The sequence below is a fragment of the Anomaloglossus baeobatrachus genome, chromosome 1 (assembly GCF_048569485.1).
Source record: "Anomaloglossus baeobatrachus isolate aAnoBae1 chromosome 1, aAnoBae1.hap1, whole genome shotgun sequence".
Lineage (NCBI taxonomy): Eukaryota > Metazoa > Chordata > Amphibia > Anura > Aromobatidae > Anomaloglossus > Anomaloglossus baeobatrachus.
The window spans coordinates 596,823,027-596,850,054 of NC_134353.1; the positions used below are offsets into that span (position 1 = coordinate 596,823,027).

Genomic DNA, 27,028 nt, shown 5'->3' on the forward strand with positions numbered 1-27,028 from the left:
TTGTGACGTCACTGAGAAGAGGAGCAGAATGTGGCTGGACACCGAAGCCAGCAGCGGTAGGTGATTATATTATACACTCACACCACATTACATAAATATATAAACACATTTAATGAAAAAAAATAAATATTAGTAGGAGTCATTCTTTAAGTAAGCAGGTTAGCATGATAGAACAGTAGTTTTCTTTTATTTCCCACATGGTGTTTATTTATGGTATGACATGTAGATGATAACAGTGGCATTTTCTGTGCAAATATAAGTCCCAATCATTTCCTAAAGGTCCTCAGTCATCATCTCTGCTCCTGTCCTCAAAGACGGGCCTATCACAAGTAAACACATGGACAAAATTGTTGGTACCCTTATGTTAAAGTAAGAGAAACCCACAATGGCCACTAAAATAACTTGAAATTGGCAAAAGTAATTTTCAATTTACTGAATATCAACTAAAGAAAATCAATCATTGCTTTCCCATTGTGGTTAATAGAAAGATATAAAAAACAAAATAATGACAATTATTTTGCACATCTAGTGTTTGTTCTTTTTTTTTGTATTGCATTGTTTCTCTCATTAGAGATGGTATATACGCTAGACAAGCCGTAGTATGTAGTACTTAAAGGATCATTTTTTTAGCATAAGAGCTGTGTTATACAAAAGAAAACACCAATTCCTATTGCAGCTCTATAGAAAAATAACCCTGTGCAACCACATTATTATTTGTACATACAAGGGTTAATGCTTTCAGGACACCAAACAATGACTACCACCCCTTGGATGCCTGTTTCCATCTTTAGACTGTATTATGTAAAACTATATCTAAATTAGGATTACATATTTGTACAGATTTTGGTTCTTCCGCTTAAATGCTGATGCTGATGTGTTTGATGTACACATTCAAATAGGATGATGACACAGTAAATAGCCAAATGCCCGAGATTTCCAGGCCGAGGATATGTTGCATAGGCTGCACCTCTGTCTATATAGAATAGAGAGAATATATAACATGCTCCATCATAACCCGTCCCATCAAATCCTGTAACACAAATGAAGCCTCAGTGTCGGCTGCGTAGAGATTCTAAATCTGGAATTAGTAACCAGCTGCCTGGATGCGAGAGGCAGCGATGCCTTGGAGCATCGCATCCGGCCAGCTCTGTTCTTCACTCCCGGCTGCTTCTTTTGTGAAAAGCAGACAAAGGCCTGAGCAAGCATGGGTTAATAATTGCGGTCATTCTTTGTAAACATGAATTTACCTTGCAAAGGGTTCAGATGCGTCCCTTCCTGCTGAGACTTTCTGCCCAGGATTACCGTATTTTCAGCATTCCTCTTTGTTTTGCATGGAATACAGCGTTCCACCATGTTCTGATCACATGATCGGTGGTTCATCCAAAGAGAGATGATCACCTGCTTTCTAGCAGTCAGCTAAATGCAGCCGAAAGCAGAGGCAGATGCAGTGGTTTGAAGGGCAGATTGAGGAGGACTCAATAAAACTGACAGTGCAGAGTCATGGAGCTTGTCGGTGATGCTAACCCATTCAATAACGTATGCATTATTTACAGCAAGAAGTCTGGCTCGCTGTCTATTATCTCACTCTCCTCTAGGAATAGTGTATTTATAGTGTGCGAAATGAAGAGCTTCTTTAATCAGAAGATGTAATATCCCAACATATGGATAGCACAGTGGCTCAGTGGTTAGCACTTATTGCTTTACAGCGCTGGGGTACTGAGGTTAAATCCCACCAAGGATAAGTCTGCATGGACATTGTATGGTCTTCCCATGTTTGCGTGGGTTTCCTCTGGGTTCTCTCACACTTTATAGATATTTAGATTGTGAGCCCCAATGGGGACAGTGATGATGACTGTAAGCTGCTGCGGAATATGATAGTGCTATACAAGCAAAGCATAATAAGTAATGATAACAAAATTAATTTATGCTTGGTAATTCTTTCATATTATTCAATAAAGTTAAAATATTACAAATTATTTTGCAACTGTGAATTTGACCTAACCTGTCTTGTTCTCCATCAATTTTCAACAAAATGGAACCGTTACCCCTATAGAGCTATTTTAGCTTACATAAAACCAATTTGCCTGCACATACAGTAGTAATCTACAGGTAAATAGCATTTAAATCACGTCTCACAGTGTTACTGTAAGTGAGGCTACAAGGAAAAAATGAAGTTATATTCTCCCTGCAACCGCCGACTTCCATTCATTTGGCAGTGCAGGGAGCTATAACAATCACCGCTGTTACTTGTTTGTATATTATCTTCCTGAATTGTAAAGCGCTGCGGAATATGTTGGCGCTATAGAAATAAAGATTATTATTATTATTATTACTACACATTAATTTGCTGGCTGTCAATCAATGTGCCAGGCCGGATTACAGCTCTCACTGCGTAATGACTGGGGAGTGTTATAGGCCACTGCACCGCCCAGAGAACTGGTAGAGAATGTTCTCCATATAGCTGCTGCTCCAATAAACTTGCAAGACAGGATTAAAACATTCTTTACCTGCAGATTATCACTATATCTGTAGAAATTAGCATTTCTAGAGATGACAGGATCCATGTCGACCTTCCTGACACCTTTTCATACAAATTTGCCTTATACTGTTGCTCTAGTTTTCTCTCTGGAAATAAATGATCTTTACCAAGCCTCCTGTCAATGAAGCTTGTCTGTATACACATTGACAATGTCCAATCAGTGCTGGCAGTACCAGAAGTAAAAGACCTCATTCAGACGTCTCTTTTTCATATACGTGTTCTATTCATGGTCTTCTCAGATACAACACATACAGCACCCATTATAATTTAGTGGACTGTTCACATGTCTATGGTTTTGTATTTTTTTGGGACCGTGTGCAAAAATGATGTAGAAATTGCCGGCATCACAAATAAAAATTATCAATACAAGTTTATGAATCCATGAAAATCACAAACAGCACAATGATGATATCAGTCCATGGGCTGTCTGTGAGTAACATTGTAATGGATAGGAGAATCTTTGCAATTTATTTATTTATCCATTTGTAGAAGTCACCGAGTTTTCTCTGGCGTCAGCGTTGGCTCCGGGCAAACCAGTACTTACATCCAGTTTTAAACATTCTCTCTCTTTTTAGAGGATCAAAGGGAATTGGTCAACCTTACATAATTATAAGCTCCATTTTTAATACTTGGGTGCAAATTCATAGACATGATATACGTCGTCTTTAGGTATTGTTTGTATGTCTTTCTGCCTTTGCAGGTTATGTATTGAGCAGAGTTTGCGCCATACACCCAAAACCAACATGTGATGAAGATGTACACTGAGCAAAGATATCAATGCAACACTTTTGTTTTTAATCCCATTTATCATGAGCTGAACTCCAAAATCTAAGACTTTTCTATGTGCACAAAAGGACTTTTTTATTCAAATATTGTTCACAAATGTGTCTGAATCTGTTAAGCCTCCTTCACACGCCCGTTATAAAATGATTTTCTATACTCACCTGTCTCCAGCGCTGCTGTCTTCTGGACCCGCTCACTAAGCTCTTGAATATTCACTGCACTGTGGACCCAGAAGCAGCAGCTCTGGAGACAGCAGCGCTGGAAACAGCAGCGCTGGGGACAGGTGAGTAAAAAGGTCCTGATTAGGGATGATCGAATACCCTATTATTCGCTTCGACGGATATCCAACCAATAGCTTGCAGCTATTCGAGTATTCGCAAATATCCAACGCCCAATGCAAGTCTAATAGAAAACAGAATAATTTCATGTTGGACCCGTGGGTGACCTGTGGTGACTGAGGAAGAGGCTGAAATGGATGGGAAAAGGCAGAAACAGTATGGGCACAACCTATTCAAGGTGCCTCACTGCATTTCTGCCCCCTCCCGATTCATCCAAGATGACAGCACGTACACTACCACGCCACCCACCTTCAGACTCTTCCTCTGATTTCTGTCGCATGTGCCATGACACATGCGACAGAAAACTCCTCACTGGGTCCACCTAAGTCACCCCCCATTCTCCCCAGGTGTTTTCCGCTGTTCCCCCACTGTTTTTACCTTTTTGCAGCGTTGATCCCCCGCATCCCTCCTCCTTCACAATGAACGCTGGGCGCATGCGCAGAGCGCAGCTGTCAGCTTAGCTTCCTGTGTTTAGTGTGAGCTGTGGAGCTGCGCTGGCTGCACGCACTCTGCTGTTGTGACCTGGGGAGGGTAGGTGCAGATTCTTTGCACCCACACTCCTCACATGGAGGGTCTGCACTCCTAGAAAATTGGGGACACGTTCCCTGAGTGTGCCCCCCATATTCTAGAAGGTCCAGAGTCGTCGTGGGACTTCCAAAATGGATTACAAGTGATTTTTTTTCTTTACAATAAATTGGTGAAAGAGGGAATGTTTTGAGGAGAGTTTTTTCAAATAATTTTTGTCTCATTTTTTTTTTCTACTTTTATTACTGACAGTTGGTGATGTCGGGTATCTGATAGACGCCATGACATCACGAAGTGCTGGACTTGATGCCACCGCATCAGGGCACAGGATGAGCTGGGGCGAAGTGCCAGGATTGGCACATCTAATGGATGCGCCACTTCTGGGGCGGCTGCGGCCTGCTATTTTTAGGCTGGGAAGGGCCAATAACTATGGACCTTCCCACCCTAAGAATACCAGACCACAGCTGTCCGCTTTACCTTGGCTGGTAATCCAATTTAGGGGTAACCCCATTTTTTTATTATTTATTTATAAATAATTATAAAAAAGAACCTGGGGGCCCTCCAAATTGGATAACCAACCAAAGTAAAGCTGTCAGCTGTGGTCTACAGGCTACAGCCATCTGCTTTACCCTAGCTGGGTATCAAAAATGGGGGGGATCCCATGTCGCTTTTTTTTTAATTATTTATTTTTTGTGGCTAAATACAAGGCTAGGCTTCCTTTAGTGCCACATGAAAGTCACTAAAGAGTGCCAGCTTAAAATATGCAGGGAGGTGGGACATTATATATGTGTTTGACATCGGTCTGCCTGTCTATCTATCTATCCATCTATCCTTTTTATCTATCTATCTATCTATCTATCCATTATCTATCTTGTCTATCTATCAATCAATCCCTCTATCTATCCCTCTATCTATCCATCTATCCCTCTATCTATCTATCTATCTATCTATCCCTCTATCTATCCATCTATCTATCCCTCTATCTATGTATCCCTCTAGCTATCTATCTATCTATCAATCCATCCCTCTCTCTATCCATCTATCTATCCATCTATCTATCTATCTATCTATCTATCCATCTATCCTTTTATCTATCTATCTATCTATCCCTCTATCTATCTATCTATCTATCTATCTATCTATCTATCCCTCTATATATCCATCTATCTATCTATCTATCTATCTATCTATCTATCTATCTATCTATCTATCTATCTATCCCTCTATCTATCTATCTATCTATCTATCCCTCTATCTATCTATCTATCCCTCTAGCTATCTATCTATCTATCCATCACTCTATCTATCATCTATCTATCTATCTATCTATCCCTCTATATATCCATCTATCTATCCCTCTATCAAATCAAATCAAATCAAATAAGCTTTATTGGCAGGACCAAATACAAATTAGTTTTGCCAAAGCAAGTGTACATTAGGGACTGGGGCTGTGGGGATGGTGGGTGGGGACTGTAGGAAGGATGGATGGGGCACATCCAGGGTGGGGACTGTGGGGGCACTTCTAGGATGGGGGCTATGGAAGTCCATGGCTTATGATGGGGCATATCCAGGGTGGGGACTGTAGTAACGGTGGTTGGGGCATATCCAGGGTGGGGATTGGGGGGGCCATCTATCTATCTATCTATCAATCCATCCCTCTATCTATCTATCTATCTATCTATCCCTCTATCTATCTATCCCTCTATCTATCTATCTATCTATCTATCCATCTCTCTATCTATCATCTATCTATATATCTATCTATCCATCCCTCTATCTATCATCTATCTATCTATCTATCTATCTATCCATCCATCCATCCATCCATCCATCCATCCATCCATCCATCCATCCATCCATCCATCCATCCATCCATCCATCCATCCATCCATCCATCCATCCATCCATCCATCCATCCATCCATCCATCCATCCATCCATCCATCCATCTATCTATCTATCTATCTATCTATCATTACAGGCAGTGGCTCAATGGGTAGAGCTACTACCTATGAACCATTAGCTCATGAGTTCGAATCCCGACCTGGTAAAAAATTTAACTTATATATAATTATTATTTATTTATAATTTAATTTAATTATGCATTGAGGGGAGGAGCCGGAAATCAGCTGTGAGCCGCGGGACACACCTCTAAAATCAATTGGGGCAGTTCACGGAATGAGACTGCATTGAGCACCCGCTCACAGACGTTGCCGAGTGTGGATTACGTCAAACCTGGATATTTGGGGGGTTAATAAAGTAGTGACAGAGGTTTTTTTTGGTGTTTTATTTCAAAAAAAGGATTTTTTTGGGTGTGTTTATTTACTTTACTTACAGATTAGTGATGGCGTGTCATAGAAGCTGCCATTACTAATCTTGAACTTAGTGGCAGCGATGCGTTGCTGTTAACTCCTTATATTACCCTTATGCAAGCGTCACACGGGGCGATAAATAAGCGATCGCACCCGCCCCCGTCGTTTGTGCGTCACAGGCAATTAGTTGCCCGTGGTGCACAAAGTCGTTAACAACCCGTCACATCTACTTACCTCCCGGGCGACGTCGCTGTGGGTGGCGAACATCCTCTTCCTGAAGGGGGAGGGACGTTCGGCATCACACGGCAGCCGGCCAATAGAAGCGGAGGGGCAGAGATGAGCGGGACGTAAACATCCCACCTACCTCCTTCTTCCACATTGCCAGCGGGACGCAGGTAAGCTGTGTTCGTCGCTCCCGGGGTGTCACACAGAGCAATGTGTGCTGCCACGGGAGCGACGAACAACTGGAGCACAGAAGGATGAACGAGATTATGAAAATGAATGATGTGTCAACGATGAACGAGAAGGTGAGTATTTCTGCTCGTTCATAGGTGTCACATGGTACGATATCTCTGACGATGACGGATGTGCGTTACTAACGATGTGACCCCGACGACATATCACCAGATATATTGTACCGTGTGATGCCCGCATTACTGCCACCGCATCACGGCAATCTGGAAGCGCCGGATACATGTCGGGACTGTCGCACCTCGGCTAGGTATTATTTGGGGGGGACCGCACGTCGTTGTTTTAAATTATTTATTTATTTATTTTACTTCACGATATAGACCCGCCCACCGGTGGCTGTGATTGGTTGCAGTAAGACAGCTGTCACTCAGCATTGGGGTATGTCTGACTGCAACCAATCATAGGCGCTGGTGGGTGGGGGAAGCAGGGAATACAAGATTGAATAATGTGCGGCCGGCATTTTCAAAAGCTGGAGAACCCGCCACAGTGTGACAGCCGTGCAGCGCCGCGCCCGTGATCGGTGAGTAAGAAAGAGAGAGGGAGAGACCGACTGACCAAAATGGCCGCTGGCTTATATAGCCGTGCGGCCAAGCCAATCACAGTAACACCACAACAAAGATGGCTGCGACGTTACAATGAGGGCAAGCAACGTCAGATGTGTTCATTGGCTGGAAAAAGGCACCAGGACGTCCAGAAATGAAAATGAACGTACCAGAGCGAATACCATATTAGCCATCGGATAGCAAATACCTCGAATACCCCATTATCCGTCGGATACCGAATAGTGGCGAATACATTCGCTCATCCCTAGTCCTGATCTCCATGTGCTATTACGGATAGCACACGGAAAACACACATATGCCAAAATCACGGCACACATATGGCCATACGCACCTTCAACACGGACCGTAAAAAACAAATCTTTTTATCACGGATGTGTGAATAACTTTTCCTTTGCCGACATATTCCATCCACCTCACAGGTGTGGCATATCAAGATGCTGATTAGGCAGCATGATTATTGCACAGGTGTGTCTTAGGTAGGCCATAATTAAAGGGCACTGTAAAATGTGCAGTTTTACAGTTTTAGAAGATCAAAGGGGCAGTGTATACGATGACGTATGCACACCATGGCAGAAATTTCTGTAATATATTTGTTGTGAGTGAATGGATGACAGAACTCCATGATATCTCCCTGTCAGCAATTTACTGCCAGGAGTCAACCATTTTACAAATATGTATAAACCCATATCATATTTAAGCTTAAAAGACTTGATACACCACTTGCATTTTTTAAAGTCACCTTTTTTTTCATATTGTAGTATTTACTGCCATTTTTTGTTGCACCAAATTCTTTTAAAAGGCGCATGTGGTTCATGAATTTTGTATAAAATCAAAGTTTTTTTTCTTGTCGTTTACCTTATTTTGCACTTTTAAGAGCAAAAAGTCACATGAACCTTTAAAATGTTGCAAGTCTTCAACTGCGCAAAAAATAAAAATAGACAGATTTTATGTTCCAGTAGGGCATTAGAGTATAATCTGTATAAAAATGTTGTGAAATTTTGAAAAGTGGCAAAAGAAATAAAGAATTAAACAAAAACATTTGAATAACCAAAATTATGACCATAATGCTGATAAAAAAATTGTTGACTTGAAATACAGTTCATTTAAAAATTGTGGAATTTTAATAAGGAATAAGTCGCAAATATAAATGACACATGAATCATTTTTAACCACTAGAACGCAAACCTGGGGCCTCCATGCCTGTTAGGTTACTTGTTTTCTATGGTTGATTTCTATCGTTGCGCATTCTAGGGTTAATCCTCAAAAAAAAGGTGCAAAGACAATGAGGAATTGAGGAGTAAGTTCACAGGACAGATTGGACAACTTTTTACATTGTTTATATCCAAAGATTACCATAATCATCATAATATTAAATTATCATAATAGCAAAATGGATATTAATGGCAATAACTACGCTTTTCAATTATATGAGAGGCTGCTGATAAGTCTTTGGTTTTGTGACCATTTTTTGTTTCTAGGGTAACGGATGTTACATCATATGAAACCCTTATGTGTCTAATATACTGTATGTTTTCAAAATTGTGTTTGTTGGTTATGGCAACAGTGTTTTACGCACGCGGGAAAGTAAAATGGCGGAGTCTAATGCGATATTCACAGCAACTGAGAGCAGAGGAGTGATAAAATTCTTGTTTCTGCACGGAGAGTCCACAAAGGATATTCATGATGATATGTCACAGACATTGGGGGATCAATGGCCTTCATATTCCACAGTTAAGAACTGGGTTGCCAAATTTAAAACGGGCCACTTCAGCACCAATGAAGAGGAATGTCCTGGACGACTGAGACTGGTTGTTGTTCTGCAGATCTTCGATGCTGCACAACCTCATACTGGAGAATCAACGAATTTCATCTAAAACAATAGCAGACATCATGGGGATTTCCCGTGAATGTGTTTGTGTCATTATCCATGAACATTTGGACATGAGGAAGCTATCTGCAAAGTGGGCCCCAAATATTTGATAACAGATCAGAGACGCATGTGAGTGAAAACTTCCCGGTCCATTTGTCAGTGTTTTTGGACTGATAAGTACTTCCTGGATTGACTGGTCACTATGGATGAGACCTAGATTTATTTGTATGATCCTGAAAACAAGGAGCAGTCAAAAGAGTGGAGGCACAGTGGTTCTCTTCATCCAAAGAAGTTCAGGGTGCAAAAATCAGCCACTAAGGTGATGCCGTCTGTGTTCTGGGATAAGGAGGCTGTGCTGCTAGTGGACTACCTTCAAATGGGTTCCACCATCAATGCAAGGCATTACATTGAACTTTTGAACCAATTGAAGGCAGCTCTGAAGGCCAATTTGCGTGGCAAGCTGTACAAAGGAATCTTGTGCTTGCAAGACAATGCCTCCGCTCATACTGCACAAGTAACCACGGCAAAACTGGCAATGCTGGTTGACCACCCACCTTACTCACTATATCTAGCTCCCTCCGACTATCCTCTGTTTACACACCTGAAGGGTACCGAATTTCACACCATTTCTGATGCCATGGCTGGTATGGATGCCTGGTTTGAGGCACAACCAAAATCCTTCTTTTTGTTATTTTGTTAGGCTTACAGAACTTGGAATACCAATGCAAGAAGTATGTTGACATCAGTGGAGAGTATGTGGAAAAAATGTAACGTTTCATTATCCCATTTCCTTTCTTTCTAGGTGAAGCCAAAGATTTATCAGCAGCCCCTCATATATCTACAGTATATCTATGTGTGTATATATATATATATATATATATATATATATATATATATATATATATATATATATATATATATATATATATATATAAATATATATATATAGCTCTGGCAAAAATTAAGAGACCACTGCATAGTTTTATAAAAATCAGCTTCTCTACATTTCAATTCCAGTGTCAGTTGAATTCCAACCAGAGTACACCTCATTCTACTGACCAGGAGTGGCATAAGTTCACCCAAAAGCAACGTGAAAGACTGGTGGAAAGTATGCCAAGACGCATGAAAGCTGTGTTTAAAAATCATGGTTATTCCATAAAATATTAATTTCTGAACCCTTCCTGAGTTAAAACGTTATTAGTATTGTTGTTTCTTAATGATTATGAACTTGTTTTCTTTGCATTATTTGAGGTCTGAAAGCAATGCATTTGAAACGTCCTGCCTAGGGTCGGGGGTACTCGGAACCGAGTCGGACTAGTCAGCGGTGGCGGGGTCCGGCTCTGTGACCCTGGCAGTGTCTTTTCTAATAAATAAAGGGGATGATAATAAGAGTTGTAATTTTTAGAAATTTTTAAAGTAAAATAAATTTGGTGACGTTACCTGTGTTTTGTGGCAATGTGGGCCGCTGCTGCATTGTGGGTTCCCCGGGGCTGGTGATGATGTCACAGCTGATGTGTTCTTGCTCCCCACAGGTGGAGAGGGACCCTGGGGTGACTGTTGGGATTTGAAAAGTCTATCAGGGCAGGCTGTAACGCAGGAAAAATGAAGAAGACACCGGAGCTTTGCAATAACAGTCTTTTACTCACTGAACCAGTTCTTCAGGTTGACAGACAATTTATTCCACCACGGTATGCTGGGATCCCTGGTGATGGGAAACCGCTGATCCCGGGTAAGGCCGGTACCGATTCTCCCTTTTGTTCGCCTTTCCTGGCTGTCTCTCTGCGCTTTCACCCTCCTGTCCTGCGCCTCCACACACAGTGCCCTGAGCCAGGGACCATGGACCTCTAGTGGGAATGTTGCCTGCGTGGCTTCCTCCGGGAACCTTTAAAGGGATTTCTGCCTGCCTGGATCCCTGATCCTCTGTGGTCCCATTCCAGCGGATTCGTGTGCTGCTTGTGGCCCAAAGGTGCATACAGCCACCCTGGCTTCCGGTGTTACTAGGAAGTCCTGAAGTATTGTCCTAGCCTAGGGATCGGGACCCGTTTGCGACCAATCCCTTCAACTTGAGCTGTTGCTTGTCAAATACGACTATAGGGGGTCTGACACTCTTCCCCTAAGTCGCTGGGATTCTCTCCTCAGTCTCCTCAGAGCCGATCAGGACCCCAAGGGTCCTCACTCTTTTTCGGTCTCCTCCCTCCTCCTGACTGACTGACTCACTCTGTCAGCGGTCAACTGGCAACTTTCAAACTTAGCTCTGCCCATTTTACCTCAGACTGCTCACCTACTAAGCTCCTCCCCCTACATGGTTCTAGATACCATGCACGGGGATTAAGTGCCATAACCAGATTACTGGTCACAATGCATTAATGGAACCTGCCCCAGCCTTGATATATTGTCAGCTAATAATTGGGTTTCTGAGGGTCTTTTGGTACGTGAACCAGTAGATGACCTCTTTCTTACCCAGGATGGGGCATCACACCTCTAAAGCCTGCTTTACATGAGACGACCGATTGTACGATAGCACGATCGATCATACCCGCCCCCGTCGTTTTTGCGTCACGGGCAATTAGTTGCCTGTGGCGCACAAACTCGTTTAACCCCCGTCACACGTACTTACCTTCCGGACAACCTCGCTGTGGGCGACGAACGTCCACTTCCTGGAGTGGGAGGGACGTTCGGCGTCACAGCCACGTCACACGGCAGCCGGCCAATAGAAGCGGAGGGCCGGAGATGAGCGGGATGTAAACATCCCGCCCACCTCCTTCCTTCCATTAAGCCGTCGGGTGCCGCGGGAGGCAGGTAAAGCTGCTGTTCATCGTTCGCGTGGTGTCACACGGAGCAACGTGTGATGCCACGGAAACGATGAACAACCGCCGCCATTTTAATTAAACAATTTTATGAAACCTAGCGACGAGTACACGACTCACGATTTGTGAGCGATAATGCGTCGCTAGGAGGTGTTACACGAGACGACATCGTGTACTATGCCGGATGTGCGTCATGAAAACCGTGACCCCCACGATGCATCGCACGATCAGTTGTCTCGTGCAAAGCCCGCTTAACTGAGGTGCAGTACCTCTGTGGCAATGGAGGGCTCAGGGGTGCCACACATTGTTTTGTTATTTTGACCATTTCTCATTTTCAGAAAATAAATACAAAATTTATTGCTTGGAAATTTGCAACCATTGTCAGTAGTTTATAGAATAAAAGAACAATTTACATTTTACTCAAAAATATACCTATAAAGAGAGAAATCAGAAAAACTGACAATTTTGCAGTGGTCTCTTAATTTTTGCTAGAGTTGTTTATATATATATATATATATATATATATATACAGTTAGGTCCAGAAATATTTGGACAGTGACACAATTTTCGCGAGTTGGGCTCTGCATACCACCACATTGGATTTGAACAAAAATCTGATAGAAATTGTAGGAATTGTACACATTTCTTTACAAACACTCCACATTTTAGGAGGTCAAAAGTAATTGGACAAATAAACCAAACCCAAACAAAATATTTTTCTTTTCAATATTTTGTTGCGAATCCTTTGGAGGCAATCACTGCCTTAAGTCTGGAACCCATGGACATCACCAAACGCTGGGTTTCCTCCTTCTTAATGCTTTGCCGCAGCCTTCAGGTCTTGCTTGTTTGTGGGTCTTTCCGTCTTAAGTCTGGATTTGAGCAAGTGAAATGCATGCTCAATTGGGTTAAGATCTGGTGATTGACTTGGCCATTGCAGAATGTTCCCCTTTTTTGCACTCATGAACTCCTGGGTAGCTTTGACTGTATGCTTGGGGTCATTGTCCATCTGTACTATGAAGCGCCGTCCGATCAACTTTGCGGCATTTGGCTGAATCTGGGCTGAAAGTATATCCCGGTACACTTCAGAATTCATCCGGCTACTCTTGTCTGCTGTTATGTCATCAATAAACACAAGTGACCCAGTGCCATTGAAAGCCATGCATGCCCATGCCATCACGTTGCCACCACCATGTTTTAAAGAGGATGTGGTGTGCCTTGGATCATGTGCCGTTCCCTTTCTTCTCCAAACTTTTTTCTTCCCATCATTCTGGTACAGGTTGATCTTTGTCTCATCTGTCCATAGAATACTTTTCCAGAACTGAGCTGTCTTCATGAGGTGTTTTTCAGCAAATTTAACTCTGGCCTGTCTATTTTTGGAATTGATGAATGGTTTGCATCTAGATGTGAACCCTTTGTATTTACTTTCATGCAGTCTTCTCTTTACTGTTGACTTAGAGACAGATACACCTACTTCACTGAGAGTGTTCTGGACTTCAGTTGATGTTGTGAACGGGTTCTTCTTCACCAAAGAAAGTATGTGGCGATCATCCACCACTGTTGTCATCCGTGGACGCCCAGGCCTTTTTGAGTTCCCAAGCTCACCAGTCAATTCCTTTTTTCTCAGAATGTACCCGACTGTTGATGTTGGTACTCCAAGCATGTCTGCTATCTCTCTGATGGATTTTTTCTTTTTTTCAGCCTCAGGATGTTCTGCTTCACCTCAATTGAGAGTTCCTTAGACCGCATGTTGTCTGGTCACAGCAACAGCTTCCAAATGCAAAACCACACACCTGTAATCAACCCCAGACCTTTTAACTACTTCATTGATTACAGGTTAACGAGGGAGACGCCTTCAGAGTTAATTGCAGCCCTTAGAGTCCCTTGTCCAATTACTTTTGGTCCCTTGAAAAAGAGGAGGCTATGCATTACAGAGCTATGATTCCTAAACACTTTCTCCGATTTGGATGTGAAAACTCTCATATTGCAGCTGGGAGTGTGCACTTTCAGCCCATATTATATATATAATTGTATTTCTGAACATGTTTTTGTAAACAGCTAAAATAACAAAACTTGTGTCACTGTCCAAATATTTCTGAACCTAACTGTATTTATATCTCAAAAAGTCCTGCCAAATCTGATGCCTAAATGCAGTGTGAACCTAACACAGCAACATTAACACTAAAAGTTTAATAAAATTGGACTTTTTGTTTGATGGTATTTGATTTTTGGGGGCAAACTATTAGACTTGAAGCCATGTTTTTACGTATGTGAAAAATCAGTGATGTCTGAATGAGGCCCACTCCATAGTCCCTTAGTAACAGCATATACCTCCTCTGTAACTGGTATTCCACTCATCTGCCAGTATAAAGAGACAAATCCACATTAAAAATGTATTATATTATTAATGAAGTGACAGTAGACTAAGAAGGTGCAAGCATTATATGGGATCTGTAATCTTATACGAGTTTATCCGTCTTTTATCTTTACTGCTTTCTCACCTAAGGAGAATCCTGATAAATTAATCATTACACATTTATGTCGATATTGCTGCTACCTGTAAAAGATACTGTCACCGCTTGTACAGAGCCCTGACTGATAAGAAATGAGAAGAATCTTCCTGAAGAATGCCATGCTTACTTTGTGGTACAGCTATGAATGGTTGAAAAATAGTAATCCTTAGTCTTGTGATTATACTGTATGTTTTTAGAGAGTGTACTAGCTAAAATCCAGATAGCGGTAAATTAACCATGACCACAATTATTTACCTGGGTCAGTGGCTTCCCACAAATGACGGCTCTCCACTTGGCCGCTATAGGACCCAAGACTCAGGGGGGCCTGCTGCCAGGGCCAATGCCACCCCCCCTCCCCCCGCATCGCACTTTTAACTGTATCGGTATCACGGATGCTGATATAGTTGACAGCACTGATAAAAGAGCTTCACTCCCTCCATCATTCTACCATTGTGTCTGCGCTCTGATATCTCAGTACAGTGGACGTGATGACGACACTACAGCATGCCCACTGTGCTGAGATGGGCAGAGCTGTAGAGCACACGCTACTGCAAAGACAAGAGCAGCAGATGAAAGAGGAGATGCAAGTATTTTTTATTTTTTTATTTATTTTGTTTAAATCAGTGAGTACACTGGTAGCCAATGGCCATAATACTATATGAATGACTATGGAGTATGGATTATACAACTTGAAGGACTATGGGGTGTATTAAAAAATTTGGAAGACCATGGGGGGAGCATTATAATATATTAAGGACTATGGAAAGTGCAATATAATATTTGGATGAATATAAAAGGTGAATTATAATATATGGAGGACTATGGGAATTATTATATTTGGAGGACTATGGGGGTGTGTAGCGCCCCTGAGACCATCAGGGTGCTACAAGGTTCTGCATCCCCACAAGGAAGCAGGGCCTACCCCCTTAGGGACCCAGAACCCCAGTGCCGGTATCAACAAAAACCGAGGTAATCCAAGTTTTCCCCAACAATCCCCCATACAATGGTACCCAGTTAGGGTGGGACCAATGGATGGCCGCCTAGAGGTGGAGCCACGCCAGTCCACTAGTTGATCAGGTGAGAGGGGCAGACTGTGGAGAGTAGAAGGGAAGAGAGGAGACAGAACGAGTGTGACTGTTGAAAGTGTCAGACTGCAGGAGTGTGAAAGTGTAAGCAAAGTGACGTCCTGACTTGTGTTGATGGTGACCTGGTACCCAGGAAAAGTAGTTACTGGTGGAGTATGGTGGAGTACTCTCGGAACTACGCACCGACGGGGTACAGGACCCTAGGACAGGAAAGAGCTTCAAGCCGACCTGTTAACACCTCAAGGACCTTGCTGACCCTAAAGAATCTGAGACTCAGTAGAAAAGGGAGAACCGGGGACAGGACCAGAGACTCCAACCCCACAGGGTTCATGCTACCATCAGGCGGACAGAAGTGGACAAACCACAGAATGGGGACCCCCCAGTTGTTCTATACCACGGGGACCCACTTACCAGAGACAGGTGCAGGGGAAGAAGGTACCAGAGCAGCAGACTGGCACTGGGACATAGGGGCCCTGGAAACCAGCCAGCCTCGGGCAACCAGTTAACATCTGCAGAAAGTGAGTAAACCAGTTGCACTGAACATCTGTGTGAATTACCTTCTTCCGACGCCCACTGCACCATACACCCTTTGGGGCAAAACCCTACTTGCGGATGGACTATCATACTAGCTGCCAATACCATCAGCCCCAGTAAAGACATTTGTAGGCTCCCTACACAAGACTACCTCTTGAAGCTCATCAAGAGAATGCCAAGAGTGTGCAAAGCAGTAATCAAAGCAAAAGGTGGCTACTTTGAAGAACCTAGAATATAAGACATGTTTTCAATTGTTTCACAATTTTTTGTTAAGTATTTCATTCCACATGTGTTAATTCATAGTTTTGATGCCTTCAATGTGAATCTACAATTTTCAAAGTCATGAAAATAAAGAAAACTCTTGTATGAGAAGGTGTGTCCAAACTTTTGGTCTGTACTGTATGAAGAACTATGGTGGTGCATTATAATATATGGACTATGGGGTGTGGATTATAATATATGGAGAACTATGGGGGGTCCATTATACTATATGGATGACTATGGGGGTGCATTAGAACATATGGAGGACTATGGAGTTGCATTATAATATAGGAAGACTATGGGGGTGCATTATATGTGGAGGACTATAGGGAAGTGCATTATATATATATATGGAGAACTATGGCGTGCATTATATTATACAGCGGACTATGGAGTGCATTATACTATATGGACTACGGCGTGCATTATATATGGAGGACAATAGGGGAGTGCATTATATGTAGAGAATTATGGGGTGCATTATATTATACAGAGGACAATAGAGTGCATTATACTATATGGAGGACTATTGGGTGCATTATAATATATGGACTATGGGGTGTGCATTATAATATATGGATAACAATGGGGGCATTAAAATATAAGGAGGACTATGGGGGTGCATTGTACTATTTGGAGGACTAAAGGGTACATTATAACATATGGAGGACTATGGGGTGCGGTACAATATATGGAGAACTTTGGGGGTGACCTATAATATATTCGAAGACTATGGGGTGCATTATAATAAATTAAGGAATATGCATGGTGAATTATAATATATGAAGGACTATGGTGGTGCATTATAATATATGGTCTATGGGGTGTGCATTATAATATATGGAGGACTATAGGGGGGGTCAATTATACTATATGGATGACTATGGGGGTGCATTAGAACATATGGAGGACTATGGAGTTGCATTATAATATAGGAAGACTATGGGGTGCAATGTATATGGAGGACTATAAGGAAGTGCGTTATATATGGAGAACTATGGCGTGCATTATACTATACAGAGGACTATGGAGTGCATTATACTATATGGAGGACTATGGGGAGTGCATTATAATATATGTACTATGGGGTGTGCATTATAATATATGGAGGACTATGGGGGCATTTAATATATGTGGGACTATGGGGGTGCAGTATACTATATGGAGGACTATGGGCAGTGCTTTATAATAAATGGACTATGGGGTGTCCACTATAAAATATGGAGAACTAAGGGAGGCATTATAATATATGGAGGACTATAGGGGTGCTTTATACTATATGGAGGACTATGGGGGGTGCATAACAATATATGGAGAACTATGGTGGTGCATTATAATATATGGAAAGCTATGGGGGTGCATTGTCTATGGAGGACAATACGGGAATGAATTATATATGGAGAACTATGAGGTGCATACTATACGGAGGACTATGGAGTGCATTATACTATATTGAGGACTATGGGGTGCATTATGCTATATGGAGGACTATGGGGGCGCATTATACTATATGGAAAGCAATGTGGGGTCCATAATACTGTATGGAGGAGTGAGGGAATACTATATGGAGGACTACGAGGGGGGGGCACATTATACTACATGGAAATCAATGTGGGGCCCATTATACTTCATGGAAGACTATGTGGGGCCAATTATACTGTATGGATGGCTACATAGAGGTCATTAAAATATTTAGAGGGTTATGTGGAGGCCTCATACTATTTGGAGGTCTATGAGATAGCCTTTATAAATTATAGAGTGCTATTTGAGACCCATTTTACTGTATGTGTGGCGCCACAGGGGTGCTGATCCTTTTGGGGGACGCCACAGGGCTTATTCAATCTGGCGAACAGGTAATGTCAGTTTCTATATATCGTGATGCCACACACGGCTTGCGGTCAGGAATGTGGATGACCGCCGCTGCAGGTATTACGAGCGTCTGGGGCTGATGGGGTCTGCAGCCAGATGATGTAGCGTCCCGTGAGTGAGGCAGGCCCCAGGGGCTCGGGTGAGTAGGATAGCGGGTCCCGGAATAACACAGGCTGAGTCCAAAAGTCTTTTAACTGGTTTTTACTCACTTCAGATATTGTTGTGAGCTGACCCGGGGGTTGTTGTGATTAACCAGGTAAGACCAGGGTTCCTTCAGGCCAGTCTGAGGGTAACCTGTTAGCTCGCCTTGCTAGCACTCTGTTTTCGGATAACCCCCTGACGTGGAGTACCATGGGGATCTATCCAGGGAGTCGCTACTGCCTTTTCTCCCATGTGTTCGGCCCGTTTGCCCGCAGCGTGGACCAAGTTAGATGGCTCTGTCCCCTTATGGGTACCTGCATTGCTGCTGAGGCTCGGACTCTGTAAGGTTGGTGAGGTACTTGTAGTTCCCCTCACTGGCAGGTTTAGCAGATAGTTAAACTGGAGTCTGCTCTAGGGACCTGTTCCCTGTACGTGCCTAGTCACAAGGAGCACCGTACTCTTTCTACCAGTTGACCATTCTCCCTTGCTAACTGTTACTCGCTCACCACCACCAGACTGGCTCTCCTCCCTATCCTGACAACCTCTGAACTTTAGCTCCCAGCCCTACCGCTTCACCCCTTGACAAGATTTGAAAGCCAGCCCCCTCCGGAGACTGCCCAAGGGTCCCATCTACTGGTGTGGGAGAACTGGTTGCTACATGTCTGTGTGTACACACCTCGTTCTGGCTCTTAGGATTACCTGGAAGTACTGTCCCAGCATGGGTGCAGTACTCAGTGGTGCCTGACCATTATACTGTTTGGAAGGGTAGTGGGGGCCACTATATAGTATGAAGAGGTGTGGGGGCTATTATACTGGATGTAGAACTATTATACTGCTTGCAGGGCTGTGTGAGATTCACAGTTAAGGATCATACTGTGTTGGGGTCACCAAACTTTGCTGGGGTAGCTGAGGGTGGGTACAGTAGAGTCATCACACTGTGTGTGTGGCGGTTACTGAAAGGAATCCACTGTGGGGCTACCGTACAGTGTTTATGGGGCACTTTTGTTGGCACAATAGTTATTGCATGCACTGAAAGGGGAATCCAGGCGCCTCAATATGAGGAAAATTACTTTGTAAGGGCTGTAAAGTTGTAAAATTTGTTGTCATGTCACCCAGTTGAATATTAACCCCTCTCTGATCAAGGACGTCCTGTTACATCCTATCTTAATGACCAAGGATGTAACAGTACCTCCTAGGGAGTTGTGAACCCGCGATCACGGCCTGGAATTCGGCTTACCCGACATAGGAGCCCAGAGCCTCTCTGCCAGGAATGGTGCCTGCGCTGTCCCTGGCTGAATACCCCCCTGATTGCAGTGGCTCTTAGGACACTGGAAGAGGGATCACACTCTCTCCCCAAAGATCAGGATCTCCGTGATGTAATCACAAGGACCCGATCATTGTCATGGTGACCCGAGGCATGACACATAGGCTTTCCCAGTGCAGCTCTGACAGCTGCGATGCTCTATAAAACATTGAAGCTGCAATCATAGTCCTGTGGGGTGATGTCCCATATAGGCACTAAGTCAAAAAATGTTTTAAAAAAAGGTAAAAAACAAAGTAAAAAATATTTTTTTGAACGATGAACAGGTCTTACCTGCGTCCTGCGGCTCCCGGCAGCAATGCGGAAGGAAGGAGGTGGGCGGGATGTTTACGTTCCGCTCAGCTCCGCCCCTCCGCTTCTATTGGCCGGCTGTCGCGTGACGTCGCTGTGGCGCCGAACGTCCCTCCCACTCCAGGAAGTGGACGTTCGCCTCCCACTCCAGGAAGTGGACGTTCGCCGCCCACAGCAAGGTCGTATGGACGGGTAAGTACGTGTGACGGGGGTTAATCATTTGTGCGGCACATTCAACAAATTGAACGTGCCGCACATATGATGGGGGCGGTTACGATCGCATACGTTATCGTATGCTGTATCGTAAGGTGTAAAGCAGGCTATACTCAGGAGAAATTGCACAACAAATTGTATGGTTGATTATCTCCTGTTACCCTAGTGAATTTGAAAAATTGTGTGTTAATGCAACATTTTTGAGATTAAATTTTTTAATTTTCCTAGCTTAACATTATAAAATTCTGTGAAGCCCTCAGGGGTTCCAGGTGCTCAACAAATATCTAGATAAATTCCTTTCCAAAATGGGGTCACTTGTGGGGGAGCTCCACTATTCAGGCAAATCAGGGGCTCTACAAACGCAACATGGCATCCGCTAATGATTCCAGCCAATTTTGCAGTTACTGTAAATAGCGCTGCTTCCCTTCCGAGCCCTGCCATGCACCCAGTTGATTTCCACCACATATGAGGAATCTGCATACTCAGAAGAAAATGCACAATACATTTTCTGGTGCATTTTTCCTGATAACCTTGTGAAAAAAAGTTATCTGGTTGAAGTAACAATTATGTGGTAAAAATGTCTTTTTTTTTCACAGCTCAACGTCATAAACTTCTGTGAAGCCCCCGGGGGTTCAAGGTGCTCACCAAACATCTAAATAAATTCCTTGAGGGGTCCAGTTTCCAAAATAGGGTCACTTGTGGGGGAGCTCTACTGTTTAGGCATCTCAGCGGGTCTCCAAACATGACATGACATCCACTAATGATACCAGCTAATTTTGCTTTCAAAAAGTTATATGGTGCTCCTTCCCTTCAGAGCCTTGCCGTGCACCCAAACAATTGATTTCCACCACATGTGAGATATGAGCGTATTCAGAAGGAATTGCACAATAAATTTCCTGATACCTGTGGAAATGCAAAATTTTATGGCTAAATTAACATTTTTGTGGAAAAAAAATTTAAATTTTATTTTTTCTTTCCTTCCACGTTGCTTTGGTTCCTGTGAAGCATCTAAAGGGTTAATAAACGTATTGGATGTGGTATTGAGCAGCTTGAGGGGTGCAGTTTTTAGAATGGTGTCACTTTTGCTTCTTTTCTGTCACCTTGGCCTCTCAAAGTCACTTCAAATGTGATGTGCTCACTAAAAAAATGGTTTTGTAAATTTTGTTGGAAAAATGAGAAATTGGTAATGAACTTCACCCTTCTAACTGCCTAACAAAAAAATTACGTTTGAAAAAGTGCGCTGATGTAAAGAAGTAGACATGTGGGAAATGTTATTTATTAACTATTTTATGTGACATAATTCTCGGATTTATAGGCATAAAATTCAAAGTTTGAAAATTCCGAATATTTAACAAAATTTACAATATTTTCTCAAATAAACACAAAGAATATTGGTCTAAATTTACAATTATAATGAAATATAATATGTCACAAAAAAATAATGTCAGAAGTTCCAGGATCTGTTGAAGTGTTCAGGAATTATAATAAAGTGACACTGGTCAGAGTGACATTGGTCAGAATTGCAAAAAATGACCTGGTCATGAAGGTGAAAATGGGCTCGTGAGTAGAGCGGTTAATAAATTAATTTATTTATTTTGCTGTGTGGCCCCATGATTTCTATGTACACAATGACCTGGGTTAAGTAAAAATATCTAAAACGTTTTACGAAAGGCTTTTGTCTACTCTAACAATGAAGGCACCTTGTGAATACATTTGTCAGTAATGTAACAAGGCAGGTGTTAGCGCATAGTAATGGACGTCACTGGAGAAATACTGCAATATTTTATCAATAAATTACCAATAGTTTCCAGGACCATCAAAACCAGTTACAGAGAGATCAGGTACATCTTTAAAGCTATGTGTCTTCATAGTTACAGATTACAACTAATCCTTAAGTCTGTCATCAATTCCTACCTTCCCCACATCTCCACTACTCTGGGATAGACAAGCGCTAATGATGTGATCTGAAGCCCTTTAATTTCCCCCCAGAGTGCAAGCACAGGCATATAGCGTTCATTACTGAGCTCTGAGGAGCATGCAGTGCTGGATCACGTTTTGACTAGAGATGAGCGAACCACCCGAGGTGCAGTTTGTCTTCGCCAATTTCAATTCTACGAATGGTGTGATGAACATATTCGAACCTACTCAATTTAATGGGAGGCAAAAACAAAGGCATTGACAACACCTTAATGGGGGCCCAAAAGCTGCCAAAACAGCTCAAACCATTTTACAGTGGTGCCACACTTTTATGGCACATACATTAACTTCCTAGACTATTAACATAAGAAATATTGAATGAGTAACAGGAGTAGGTCTGTTGCTTTAAGAACCTTGCCACTACAGACAATATACAACTTGGAGACCCATCTTGGAGTCTCCATATTTACAAAAATTAGAGGCAGACCGCAGGACAGTGCCATCAATTTCCCCACAGTACCCATAGTGTCATAGAGCTGCAGTGAAGCATGGCCCACACACAACACAGGTTCTAGCCCAGCATTTACAGCTTTCAAATCAAGAGGTGGGTGGATAGATGAGTGACAGGTGTTTGACCTGTTGCTCTGAGAACCTTGCCACTACAGACACAATACAACTTATATAACCTAAAGGTTACCGGAGTTCACAGCCACCGGGTCTTCTGGCAGCTGTAAGGACCGGAAACCTTAAGGCAGCCTTTAAGAGAGTTTAAGTTTCTTTGAGTTACCAGCTGTTGGGACACCTGGAGGATTTGAACTCTGGTACCAGTTCACAGCCTTCAGATGTCCCAGCAGCTGGGAACTCAAGGAATATTAAAGGCTCCATTAAAGTTACTGGGTTGAAAGCTGCCGCGAGACTTGATGGCTGTGAGCTCTGGTAACCTCACAGCCACCGGGTCTCCCGGAAGCTGTGAGGCCTGGAAACCCTACAGGAGCATTTAAGAGAGCCTTTAACGTTCTTTGAGTTCCCAGCTGCTTGGACATCTGGAGGGAGACATTCCTGCACCAAATTTGCAACTTTTGGCAGAAAACCAAACAAAAACTGAGTTTTTTTGGCCAAGAGATGAAGATTTGTTGCTGAAATTTATACTGTAAATTCCTGCACCAAATTTGCATCTTCTGGCAAAAAGCGCAATGCTGTATTGATGTGGTATTGAGGTGAGGATGCAGTTCTGTGCCAGCCCCGACTTAACATAAAAAAAAGACGGGAAAGAGTATATGGTGGAATGGGTGTGGAGGTACTACCTAATTGTATCGGGATGTCCCGGTTGTTCTGGATCTTGTTCACACCATTCAGCATTACTACAAATGAATCAACAATGGTTCTAATCTTTAAATGCTATACTGAACACTCGTTTTAAACATTGTTGCACTATAGCTCCAGTAGTCCAATACACCACTGCGCAACCAGCTCTGTCCTTACCTATTGTACCCTAACCCATCTCCTGTAAACTGTGAACCCTTGCGAGCATGGTCCTCTCCCCTCCTGTACTAGACTGTTTTTGTAATGTTCATGATTGTTGTACTTTTTTTTTTTATGTATACCCTTTTCACTTGTAAAGTGCCATGGAATAAATGGTACTATAATAATAAATAATAATAATTTTGCTGATAGCAAACCTTATCATTACTACACATGTAAATATACATTATACACTTAATAGAAACATAGAGGTCTTCAGGGGGTTGCAGGTCACAGTCCACCTTCTACATTCCTCCCCTTTTTAACTGTGGCCGTCTTCCACCATGCACAATAAAATCTTGCAATAAAACTGACAAAAAAATCTCTATCAACTCTTTTCTTCTCAACGTTTTCTTTCTTCAGGCTGGTCCGGTCTAAATCTCCAGAGCAAACAAAGTCTGTGTTCTAAGAAAACACGCCTGTGGGCAAACAGTTACCCTTCCTGTCCTTTGCCAGATGCTGTAACGAAGACCACCATGTGGTTTTTGTCCATGTCTCCCACCTGCCACAATGGTGATGCAGTCATTAAAACATCAATATAGCATAAAACACGTCAGAGTACATTGAGTGATCCATCCACCATCCCTCCACTCACGATTCACGGGACTGGGCACAGTCTCTCAGTGGTTGGTTACGGCAAAATCCATAGGGGAGGGGGTAAATGGGCAAAACATTAAATGGAAGTTTGAGCACAGTTCCTGAGAGCTGCAAGTGCTAAGTCCTTGTCTGAGGGGTTATCCTCCTATAGCCCAGAGATCTCAAAGTCCTCCAAATCCTGCAGAGGGGGGGGGGGTACAAAAATCACAAAATTTGGGGGGAAACAACACACCAAAAAAACAAAAACAAATAGGCCTATCTGGCCACAAGGGCAACATCTCCTACCCTTTAATATCTTCACCTCTGAGCCTCTTCTGGCCATCGTCACATCCTGTCCAACCAAGGGTTCTGATGGCATCTCAACTGGCCCCACTTCCTTCCTTTACAAAAGGGCTCTGAAACTAGCCCCTTTTTCAACTTGGCCATCTGCCAACAGTGGAACAGACAGGGATCATCAGTCCGGTTCAGGCAGCCTTCTTTTTCCAGGCCTCCCTGGACCTAGGGGACGGGGGCCTGGTCCATTTCCACAACTGGTCTGGGTATTCGTTCTAGCCACGATCCTCTCAGAGCATATTGTTGCCAGTATAAAATAGTTGTGCTGGTTACCGTCTGGTTGATTTATGGTACAGGGCATAGTGCTGATAGGGGTGGCAGGTTGCTGGTACTCCTGTTAGGCCACATGGGGTCCCGGGTCACAGGCACCCCTCTGGGATGGGGCTACAGGATTCTCCTGGTGACGGATCTCCCTGCGGCTTACAGATGGGGTCCTACAGCATTGCCAGATTCGCCATTCTTCCTCAGCCTCCTCCCCCTACCTCTTGACCTCCTCTTCAGTGGCAAGCCGCCTTACTCCCACTGCATACCACCCCTTGCAGGCGCATAACTGACACGTTTTTCCCCACATCCAGTGGACTGCAAGGCGGGGGTCTGGATAGCTTACTCACTTGAGCAGGTGGGCAGACTTCTTCCTCTGATTACTCTTCCTCCTCCTCTGGCTGGCTCCAGCAGACCAGCTCCAAGGGGGGGTATTTTAGGGGGTCCTCAGAGGCTTTACGCCTGCCAGTCTCCTCGGTGGGGGAATCGGTTCCCACAGATACCGCCTCCACTTCAGGAAGCTCCTCTTCTATCAAGTCCCAGCGCTGGATACGGACCTCACTGCAAGACTAGGTCCAGCGCTGGGTGCTGTAATGTCCTCACTTTACATATCTGGGGGACACGTTGTCCATGCCCGCTGCTTCAGGAGGACGTTGGTCACATGTGGCCTCAGGGGTCATTAGTGGATGATGTACTCCAGCTCTGCCTCTCTTCCAGCATAACTCATCTTCTCGTCTGCACTCAGGTGATCAGGGCAGCAAGCTGCCAGTTCTCATGCATCCAACACCAAAATAGCACCAGCCCATGATGTGACAGTATCTTCCGGCAGGTGTGCCTTGCACTCCGCTCTCACTGATAGCGTAACCAAACACAGACTTCTATACACAGGAGGTGGGCAAAGAAAGCACTAAAAATTCATGAAGTTTAATAAGCAGGCCCAGAAGAGAGTCTCACTGCAATGATGGCCCTGGCCATTCACAGCCATGCCAATACTTGACATCGCTGTGATGGGGCTGAGAGTGGATGGTTTGTGCACACCAAACAAAACCGAATATTGCTGACTTTTGACAAAAGAGATTGGAAATCTGAGCCGAGCTGGCCAAGGCTCAAACCGAATTAGGATTTGGTGAACCTTTTTCCAAACAAGTTTGCTCATCTCTAGTTCTGACGCTGGCTACTTTCAACATCAGAATGCTCTTTGTAGGTGACGTTACTGTGCTCTGCATTCCAGTCCTGCTACTGACAGATAAATGTACAAATATAACATCTCCTATTTGATGTGTCCACCGGCCCCAGCATCTCCTATATAATGTATTCATCAGCCAAATTTACACTGACTTACTGTACTAAATTACACTGATTTACTGTATGTACAGCGGTCCAAGCATCTCCTAAGTGATGTATACACAGCAGCCCCCAGGGTCACACAAGAAAAACTTTAACAATGCAGGGACATGACAAGAATCTGCATAACTAATCATATGCTAAATAGTTGCAAGTCAAATTTATTTATGAGATAGCCAAGATGATTGTCTATAAAATGAAGGTAGTCTCACGTTCAAAGCTGTTGTGGATGGTGAGATATGGAACTTGAAAATCAAAAGTTCACAACAGTGTTACCCTTTTGCTCACCAGTGTACATTACATAGCAGATGCTGAGGTTGGAGTGTATATGTGACGCCCCTGAACTAGTCAGGGTGTCACAGGGTACTGCACTCTTCTCTCTTTTGGTGCAGAGCTCAACCCCCCATGGTTCTGGGATCCTAACCTTTGGTATTGCTACATCAGCATACAAATCCTAGCCACACCTCACGCCACACCCTGTCAGGCACACCAGTGGGTGGTCTAGCTGGAACAGTGCCACCCGCCTAGGGGTCAGACAGACTGGTGGGAGGGGCTGAGCAGTGGAGCAGTAGCCCTCAAAGAGTGAGGAGCTGGAGGGAGTTGGAGCTCCCAGGGAGACGTTG

General features: G+C 43.4%; 1 protein-coding gene across 8 annotated transcripts in view; it reads right to left on the reverse strand.

Annotated features, from left to right (window-relative positions):
* PRUNE2 (prune homolog 2 with BCH domain) overlaps positions 1-27,028 on the reverse strand; it is a 539,766-nt gene that overhangs the window by 164,721 nt on the left and 348,017 nt on the right. The window contains exon 1 of one of the 8 annotated variants that reach the window (XM_075318158.1): positions 1,248-1,456. The exons of the other annotated variants lie outside the window; for them this stretch is intronic. The gene's annotated coding sequence lies outside the window, so the exon portion shown is untranslated. Of the gene's footprint in view, positions 1-1,247; positions 1,457-27,028 lie in introns of those variants that run through there. 8 annotated transcript variants of the gene reach the window in all.